The sequence below is a fragment of the Tamandua tetradactyla genome, chromosome 16 (assembly GCF_023851605.1).
Source record: "Tamandua tetradactyla isolate mTamTet1 chromosome 16, mTamTet1.pri, whole genome shotgun sequence".
In the NCBI taxonomy this organism is placed as follows: Eukaryota; Metazoa; Chordata; class Mammalia; order Pilosa; family Myrmecophagidae; genus Tamandua; species Tamandua tetradactyla.
In genome coordinates, this window is record NC_135342.1 from 45353992 (window position 1) to 45364029 (window position 10038).

The following is a 10038-nucleotide window of genomic DNA, read 5'->3' on the forward strand; positions in this document are numbered from 1 at the left end:
TTTTGAAGTTTGATATGTCACAGTTCCACAAATTTTTCAATTTTTCTTCTAGCTGCTCCAGGATACTGGAGCCCAAAATAAATATAGATATATTTATTCAGCAGTCATATTCATTGGTTAAGCCCTATTTTCTCATTATACTTTTCCTCCTCTCTTTTCTGTGAAAAATAACATATACCCAAAAAAGCAATAAATTTCAAAGTAAATTGCAGCAATTAGTTGTAGAACAGATTTCAGAGTTTGGTATGGGTAACAATTCCACCACAATTTAGGTTTTATTTCTAGTTGTTCTAAGGTACTGGAGACTAAAAGAAACATCAGTATCATGATTCAGCACTCAGATTCATTTGTGAAACCCTACCTTCTCTGTATAACTCTACCATCACCTTTGATCTTTCTCCCACTCTTTAGGGGTATTTGGACTATGGCCATTCTAACTTTTTCATGTTGGAAGGGGCTGTCAATAGTACGGGACAGGAAGATGGAACTAGTTGATGTTCTGGAAGGGCTGGGCTCCCTACATTTCAGAGAGGCCCAGGAACCATCTGGACGTTGTAGGTTTTGGAAAGTCATGGTAAGCAACTTAATGAGTTCTGCCTGCTGGGTTTGGAGCTATCTCCTGAAGTTCAAGATGAAAGGGCTGAAGAAAATAAGCTGGATGGACATAATTCATGGCACAGTCCTCTGAGAATGAATCAGAAGTTATTTTCGTTTTGGAAGGACTCCGGCTAAAGTCCATCACCCACAGGAGCACGATACGGCAAGTCCCGCTCTCTGTTTAAGCTCAGCCATGTTGCACGGGCACACTAACTCAACGCCTTCATGGTATCTGACCCCCCGTCTGGGATGGTTCCTGACCGCAACCTCGCTGTTAAAAGAACACACATACACACGCACAAACCACTATACTCCCACTAACAACAACAAAAAAAAAACAGAGAGAGAGAGAGAGAGAGATGAGGAAAATAGGAAAACACCTGGCCTTGTCCTTGCTGGATGTTTGCTATGGAAACAATTTGTTCATATTTAATGAGAAATGACATCATAAAGCATTTCTGCCATCTCTTCATCCACGTGATCTCAAGAGTTGAACTTTCTCGGTCTGAAAAAAACTTTAAAAATCTTCAAGAAGGAAAATTTCGATGGGGGAAAAGAAAGTCAAGCTCATGGAGATTAAAACCACCCCACAGGGTTGGGTTCATGACAATTGCATCAGGACCATCAGGCTAGGCCAAACTTCCACCCTCACATAGCACTACATACTTGCCAGAGAACCAAGGTGCTGTAAAATGCTTTAAAAACATTGTATTTTAACAATGCCGAGCAGCAAAACGGTTTGCTTTTAATGGCCATCTGTATAAAGTCTCTTTTTATTTAGGAAAATCTATGTTAAATTAAATATCATAAGCCCACAAGCCATAGCAAACAATATTTCTGGCCATATGCTCTGAATTAATATGCCAAACATTGCACCCTCTATTTTCTTCATAGGAAATCACCCTGCCCTGATGTGGATATGGTGGGCCTGGAGGCAGGAGGGTAGGAATTTTCAATAAGGCCACCGAGGATAGGATGGTGGCAAGGGACCAAAGCAGGCTTTCCCAGAGTTATCCCCCTTCAGAGTTATCTCCATATAGATCCCCTTCCCTTTTGAGAAAGAAAGTCCCTTTAATCTGTTTTTCTCTCTTGTCTAGGAACATCATACGCAAGGGTCCCAGCAATGCTGGCCACACTTTAGATGACTTTGGAAAGTTGCTATAATTCCTTTCATCTGTTGCTTGCCATATTTGCGGGTGATATGGTTTGAAAACAAGTTCCTTTCATCAGGTGCTGGGCAGAAGTGGAAATTTTGTGTTGATGCCTTGATGGGGCCATTTGCCATCTGCCCAGTGCCCTGGGCAGCGTCCTTCCAGTCCCTTCCCCAGTTCCTTCTGCAGCGACACCACAAAGAAATTTCCAAGAGCAGCCCAGGTGTCCTGGGAGCTGTCGGCACTTGACCAGGTAGGGTGATAAGAGGACTCACTTGGGGGTGGTCTCTTTGCTTTCTGTCTTTGCAAAAGAAGCATCAGATTGTTTGGCAGCTGGTTCCATGGGTGTTACAGTGCTTCTAATCCCTGAGCACGAACACCTGATGCTTTATGGGACTTGGTTGCACGTGCCTGGCACCTCTTGTGTAGGCGGTGGCCCCAGGAGTTGCTTTGGGCTGTGGACTAGCTTTCTGCAAGCAGATTTTAAAAATCACTTAGCATGAGATTTGATTTTCTTTGTTCTCTCCTCCATTGCTCTCACCCTCTAGTCATGTCTTCTTTCTTTTATTCCTTTCTCTCATCCTGTCATATTTCTTTCTTTTCCCCCCTTTTTTATTTCCTCCTACTTTTATGGGCCACTGTCTTTGCAACCCAGGGTGTTACTATAATTAGCTTTAATAGCCTGGGCTATTAGCTCCATTTTTGGTATCTACCAAGTGTGGTCCAATTTACACGTACCACCTTCAAATCTCATAACCCCTCAGAGTCTTGGGTATGATCACTCCTGCTTTAGAGATGAGAAGATGAATCCTAAGAACTGGACAAGTGGAGGGCCTGACATTACACTGTTCAGGGTGGTAGATTCCACATCCAAGCCACATCCCCGTGGCCCCAAAGCCCATGTTCTTCTGCCTAAGTCATGATGACTGCCACATCCACATTCATGTTTGCATCTCACTTGTTTGCAAAATGAGGTCTGTGACTCTACTTTGGAAAATAACCTGGAGTTTCCCATAAAGCTAAACCAAGTCTTACCATATGATCCAATAATCACACCCCCAAATGAGTTGAAAACTAATGCCCACACAAAAACTTGTACATGAAAGTGTATAACAGATTTACTCATAATTGCCCCCAAATGGAAGCAGCCGAGATGCAACCAAACCATGGTACATCCATACAACAGAATATTATTCAGTGAGAAAAAAAAAGAGCTGTTAAGCCATACAAAGCCATAGAAGCAACTGAAATACATATTGCTAAGTGGAAGAAACCAATCTGGAAGGGCTATGTGCTATAAGATTATAACTATCAAACATTTTAGAAATGGAAAAACTAAAGAGGCAGTGAAAAGCTCAGTGATTGCCAGGGGTTCAAGGAAGGGGGAGATATGAATAGGGGGAGCACAGGGCATTTTTAAGCAGTGAAGCTATTTGTAAAACACTAGCATGGAGGGCAGGCCACAGTGGCTCAGCAGACAGAGTGCTTGCCTGCCATGCCAGAGGACCTGGGTTCGATTCCTGGTGCCTGCTCATGTTTAAAAAAAAAAAAAAAGAAAGAAAATGCTATCATGGTGAACACATGACATTATGCATTTGTCAAAACTCAAAGAACAGTATAATACAGTGAAACTTAAGATAAACTATAGGCTATAGTTAATAATAGTGTATCAATATTAGTCATCAATTGTAATAAATGTACTGCAGAAAAGCAAGACGTTAGGAGAAAATGCATGGAGGGGCTTGGTGGACCAGAGAGAGGGGTATATGGGATCTTTACTTTCTGCACAATTTTTCTACAAACCTAAAGCTGCTCTAAAAAATAAAGTCTGCTAAAATAAAAAAATAATAAATTAAAAAAAGGAAAAGAAAAAACAAAGCAAAACAAAAATAAAGTCTACTAGAATAAGAAATGTCTTGTAAATTGTATCATACTCTAATGTGCCCTTCTATAACAATTTATCAACTTTGGTCCATTTAGCCCTAATGCATTTATTTTAACCAATCTATAATATTCCAATAGATGAAAATACAAAAATCCATTCATTCATTGTTCTATTAATGGACATTTAGATCATTTCCACTATTTGCTTATAATAAACAATGCTGGAACAAACGTTCTGGGACTTGTTTCCTGGTGCATACAAAAGGGAGTTTCTCTAGGGTTTATGCACATCTTCATTTTTATGTCATCCTCTGCAGTGTAGGAAAATTGACTTGTGCTATACATCTCTTCGTCAGCTCTTGGTATTTTCTCTTTAGAATTTTGGTCTGTTTTTATTACAGCTTTACTTTGTTTTGCATTTCCCTGATAATTTTGGAGGTTGAGCAGCTTTTCACAGATTTGTTGATTATTTAGGTTTCCTTCTCTGTGACTGGCTAACATCCTTTGTTCCTTAAATGTTCTGGATACCAATTCCTGTTGAGTATTTGCATTGCAGACATCTTTGCATAGACTGGGGGTCTTTTCACTCGATTTAACATGATTTCTCTTGTAGCAAAGTTTTAAATCTTAATGACATCAAATTAATCAATCTTTTATTTTATGGCTTGTGCTTTGTGGAACGTTTTAAGAGATTCTTCTTTCACCTGAATCACTCTTCTCAGCCTTCAAAAACTTCCAAATCCCAACCACTTTATTTCCTAACCAGTTTCTTTTCTAACCATATTCCAAAAAGTATCTGGGCTGCCAGAGGACTCACTTAAGCATGCGGCTTGTGTTGCAATCCCTTCCTCCTCCAGGGTCTAGAACTTTTCTCTTTTCCAAGATCTCACCTCAAAGTCTTACCTACTAATTCCCAAAGTATAGATCTCAGAACTGAGGCCCACAAAATAGCTCATAAAGAAAGGGAGCTGTGTGGGAATAAGATGGGGAAAATTGTGTACTGTACATTGCATATTTAACGTATTGAAAGTTCCGAAAGGTCCTGCAGAAGAGACACTAGATTACCCTAGATAACCCTAGATAACCCAATGTTTCTCATCTGACCACAGTGTTCTTTTTTGAGCAAATGAATTAGCATCTTTTAGAACTAATATGGTCTTGAATAGGCACACTGCTTGGATTTTGAAAGCCCTTGATTAATTTCCAGAGTGCTGGACAGAATTGATTTTGATCATATTTCCCAGCCTTCTCATTGTTTTATGAGGAATAGATTTTCAGAGCTCTTTACTTTCCCTTTTTGAAAAATTTCCCTCCTAGAATTAATATTTCAAAACACATTTTTGGTAGGGTTCTTATCTCCTTTTCTGTGAAACCATCCATTAGAGCTAGGTTTTGTATGCTTTCCTTCTCCAAATCCTTTTATACCTAGGGTCTTTCTTGAATTTTCTTGGGATCCCCAATAGCTTCCTGGAGTTCATACATGTGACGGAGCTTGTGGGAAAGATTGTTAGACATTTTGCTGTTTTCAAACAGATCATAAAGTTCAAAAGATCTTTGTAAAAGCTAGTTAACACACTGGTTACACATACCAAGTGTTTGTTAATGATTGTTATTGGCCCTCAGCAGATTTTTCCTGTAGATGCTCCATAGCACAGCTTATCAAATGTTAATGCATATACAGGCCACCTGGAGGCTCCTGTTGAAGTGAAGATTCTGACTGAACACGTCTGGGCTGGGACCCTGCCTTGCCAAGCCTGTGGGTCCAAGGCCACACATTGGGTGGCAGGGTCAACACGGCTATCAGCCATGTAGAAAGTTGCCTCCATAGGGAAATGCATTCGTTTCTAATCTAGGGAAAATGTGTTCCTGAAACAGCAACCAGGGTGACAATTCTCTGTGTGGTGCATAGGCTTCAGATCATCATCAAAATGATAGGTCACACTTAATACAGACGAGCCCTTGTGTGGGTGCTCTGCGAACCAACAGCCAGGGGGGCATCTGAAGCCAGGGGCTGTTGTATTTGTAACTGATATTCCTTTCGGTGTAGTCCTGCCTCCTTCATGCACCATTCCAGACAGCAAGACCTAGCTGCTCCGTGAGCTTGGCGAAGCAGCCTACGTGCCTGGGACCTACTCATTCCTTTTGGTTCTATGTGCTCTGCCTAATGCTACGATGGGATAAATGTGGATTGGTTGTTTAATTTCTAAATTGTGTTCTCTGATGCTAGTTGGCTTAATTAATAGAGCAGACTTTCCACTGACCTTAGAATGAAACCCAAATCTCTTCTATGAAGTAGCAAACATCATTTGAGCTGGCCAGTCTCTTTGTATTTATCACATCACTTGAGCCATCTGTGCCTTCTTTCTGTTCTTCAAATATCCAAAAACTGTCCCCACTCTCACATTGTCTGCCTTGCTGTTTCATTGGCCTAGATTGCTATTTTCCCAGATCTTCACGTCTCTGATGTCCCTTTGTCATTTAAGTCTCAGTTCAAATGGTATATTTCAGAATAAAAAATGTTTTTTTAAAAAAGCCCAGCCCCGTTCCCTCAAGTGGGTCATCTTTGTGGTGACATTCATGCCCCAAGCTCCCCATGGGTTCAAGCTGAGGCCAGACTCCAGCTCAACTCACGTCTTGGCTTGGTTCCTTCCTCTAGCCAACTCCTCTGTCCACACCTAGAAGACTTATTCATTGGAGCCTCAATAAATCACCTTTATAAGAATCTTCCCCTCAGACCCTGTTCCTAGAGATCTTGACTTAGTGTATTTGTTTACTTGTTTAAGATGTGTCTTCCCCTGAGAGCATAAGCCCCTTGGGAGCCGAGACTTTGTTTTACTTGCTCACCACTGTTTCCTTAGCACATCTCTATTAGGTAGTAGATGCTCAATAAAAATGTGTTGAGTGAATGTTGAATGAATAAATCTGGGTTTATAAATCTTCTTCACCATAACAGCAGTTCAGTAATAATATTAGAGTCACAATACACCCATCTATCCTACCCCCAAAATGGACACACTCTGCCATATTAGAAACAAGTATATATCCCTTTACACAAAATAATATGGACTGCAGGTTTGGTTCCCTTATTTTTGTCCTTATAAAATGCAAAACCATAAAAAGCTGGGGGTGGGGTGGGGATGTCAAATCCCATCCCACAATACGCCTCTTTCAAGTATCTGATTACACAAAGTCCTCAAAGAATATGATTAATGTAACTAAGCCATATTCACACTCTGACATTCTTCCCAGCCAAACACATATTTTAGCCTCACCCAGTCCCTTTCAACAAATAAGCTGTTTTGAAAATGATTTCCAGGGCGATGTCTGTTGCCATAGGAATGACATTAAATGAAAAGGACAGAAAATATAGAGGGTGATAAACTGCATGCTTCGATGACACACTTGACTTGGAAGCTTGTGTTCAAATGAGGCATACATGCCAAGATTTTTATGAAAGACAAAATTAAAATGTATCGCTATCAAGCTGTAACTGACAAGGTATTGTGTGGAGGCTGTTAACATACTGCTCCATATATTTATTGTTTGTCATTTTACTGGCCCTGACAAAGGTCTCCCAGTGCTGTAAATCACACCATTAAATCTGCCACGAACAACAGAGGCTGTTGGAAAGAAGAGAAAGAAAGCATGGTATTGAATCTCAGTTTCTGATACATGTAGGACAAGTTATCACATCCAAGGAGGCTTCCCCTTTGGGTTGGCACTTTTACAAGTGTCAGATTGTTGCCTTTTGACCCTTTGAAAAGAGAAAAAACAAAAACAAAAATAACAAAGCAGATGTCGTCCTCCCACCCTGTTCCCAATTGCTCTTGATTTTGCTGCTGGAAATGATGCCCAGAAATTGCCTCCTCCCACCCCAGGTTATGTGGTGCTGCCAGATGTCAGATGCTTTGGGGTGCCCTGTGGAAAGGGCCCTGCCTTAGGTGGCTTCTGATTTGTTTTTTTTTGTTTTTTTTCTTGCAGATATGCTTGGGCTGTTATGAGCCTCTTCTCTACACTCATGAACTGGGTAACTTATAAAGTGACTTTACACCTGCCGCTGTGGACCGAAGCGGAAATAGGTAAAACCCTTGACCACGCTGTACCACACTGAGCATCTAGGCTCTGCTTCTCCATTTAAGCTAAATCTCCACCTCTCCCTCCCTTCTTATCCAGATGGTGGTGTTATGGAGACATGGTCTAGAAGGAGAGTGGTCAGAGTGCTATCATGAGAAGAACGCTGAAAGGCAAGTTAAGATCTGAGCCAGCGTCATGGCTACAATGCAAAGAGGGAGTGAACTGGGCAAATCCTTTTACCTCTGTGGACCACAGTTTTCTCATCGGTTTAAAAACAAACCAAAACAGACGGGTGCTGGACTTTAATCACTTCTAAAGTGATATAGCTCCAGTGTTAAATAAAATTAAGGGGATTTGGGAGGTTATTTAGGGAATGGACTTATCGTATCATCCACAATGCATCTCAGTCAAAGGAGAACGTAAGTGAAGAACACTTAAGAAATGTGTTGTTCTTTCAGTGAAAAAAAATAATAGAAGAAAAAAATGTAAACAACAGCAACCACATACCTCCAAAATCTAAACTTGGGAATAGAAAGAAGAGAATGCAATTACTGGTTTGGGATAGGGACAGTGTTTTCAGGATTTATTAAATCTGGAGGAGTTCTCTGCCATGCTTCTCTGTAATGATTATTTTTACTTTTTTTTTTTTTACTTCTATAATGCAAATAACTGTTGTAGGCAACAGAGTTTAAAAGAGAAGATGGCTTTCATCTACACCCTTATATGCAAAAATCTTTTTCGTGAACTCTCCAGTACTCAGAACAACCTCTCAAACATTTGCAAATCTCCTTGTACAAAAATTGAAAGCTGGTCTCTAAACATTTGAAGACATGACTTTTTTTGTTACTCAGTTATTGTCAGAATCCTGTACATGCACGGTTCAAAATCAACAACCTAACTACTGAGTTCGCAATAATCCTGTAATTACAGATTTGAGGGAAAGTTAAAATTGCTCATAATTGGGAAAAGGTTGATCAGTGAACCATGCCATTCCTTCATCAATCACCTGTTATAAGTAAGCCCTACCCTAGCATTAGAACAGTTTGGAGAAACTCTTTCTAGACGCCCTTGTGATGAGAATAGGCAAGTAGTAAAGTTCCAAGTAGATGTTTGGTTTTGATACCATTTCTTGTTTCCGGCTCTATAGCTAGTAATGATTTGCCACATCTACAGTGGGGTCAATCAGTGCTGCTTAGGAGAGCAGAATCTAGATTCTACTAGAGTTGAAATCATGGTTCCACCATCCACCTACTTTCTGTGTGAGCTTGGGGAAGTCATTTCACTTCTCTGAGCTTCATTTTTTTCTCAGCTGTAAAATATGGTGGTGGCTATGATTCAATGAGATAAAGAGCACTTGGTATGTTACTGTACAAGAAGGGCATAATGAAGTATAAATCTGAATTTATTACTATTATTCTTTGTGATCCAGGAGAAGTCATGCAATGTATCATAACTTTGATCTTTTGCATCTGTAAAAATAAGTAACGATATATGTGCTGCCGTCATTATAAGAGTGACACTAAATCAACTGTGATAACTGGACTGAAAGCAATTTGAGATGTTTGAAGTCTAAAGATAAAGAATTGGTTATTTGATTACTATCCTTTCTTGTGTTCCAGACCAGAAAATCTTTAAGAGAAAATGAAAGCTGTAGTTACCACCAGATTGCTTAAGATTTTTTTGATTATTTAAAATTATTTAAAAAAAAAGGTGGGGTGCAAGAGTGGTTCAGTGGTAGGATTCTCGCCTGCCATATGGGAGTCCCAGGTTTGATTCCCAGCCCATGCACTTCCCCAAACAAACAAGCAAACAAAAATTCAACAAATGGTGCTTCAATAATGGATACTCACATGGAAAAAGAGTAAAATGTGACCCCCACCACACAGCATACAAAAATATATAAAATAAACTGCATTTAATAGCCATAATCTTAATCAGTTGATGAAAGATTGAATTATGGTTTGTGGTTTTGACTGTTGTGACAAATTTTACATCAAAACTTAAGTCAGATCTTGAATGTTAATAATTGGAAGCATCACCTAAGCCTATGTCCCTACTGTGGGAGAATAACCAGCTGCTAGACATTTCCAATCCTTATGCAAACTCAAACTATTCATATTTTTCCAAGGTCAAAGTTATGTTCATTGAAGGTTGTCTAAATCTATTTCAAAGGATTGCTCTCATATTCTACTTAGCAATTTAAAAAACCAATCAGATAAACATTCAAAATTGTGTAAAAAGAATGAATATGCAACAAACCAAAGGAGATCATCAATACTCACAGATAATCGGAGAAATAAAATGTAAAAGAAGTGTGTGATATTTTCCTCTT

General features: G+C 39.7%; 1 long non-coding RNA gene across 1 annotated transcript; it reads left to right on the plus strand.

Annotated features, from left to right (window-relative positions):
* The first annotated feature begins 1068 nt into the window (after window positions 1–1068).
* LOC143660291 (uncharacterized) lies at window positions 1069–7883 on the plus strand. The gene is made up of 4 exons (XR_013163921.1): window positions 1069–1279; window positions 1695–2001; window positions 7614–7711; window positions 7806–7883. It is a non-coding gene; the product is annotated as an uncharacterized LOC143660291 (long non-coding RNA).
* Window positions 7884–10038: the final 2155 nt, after the last annotated feature.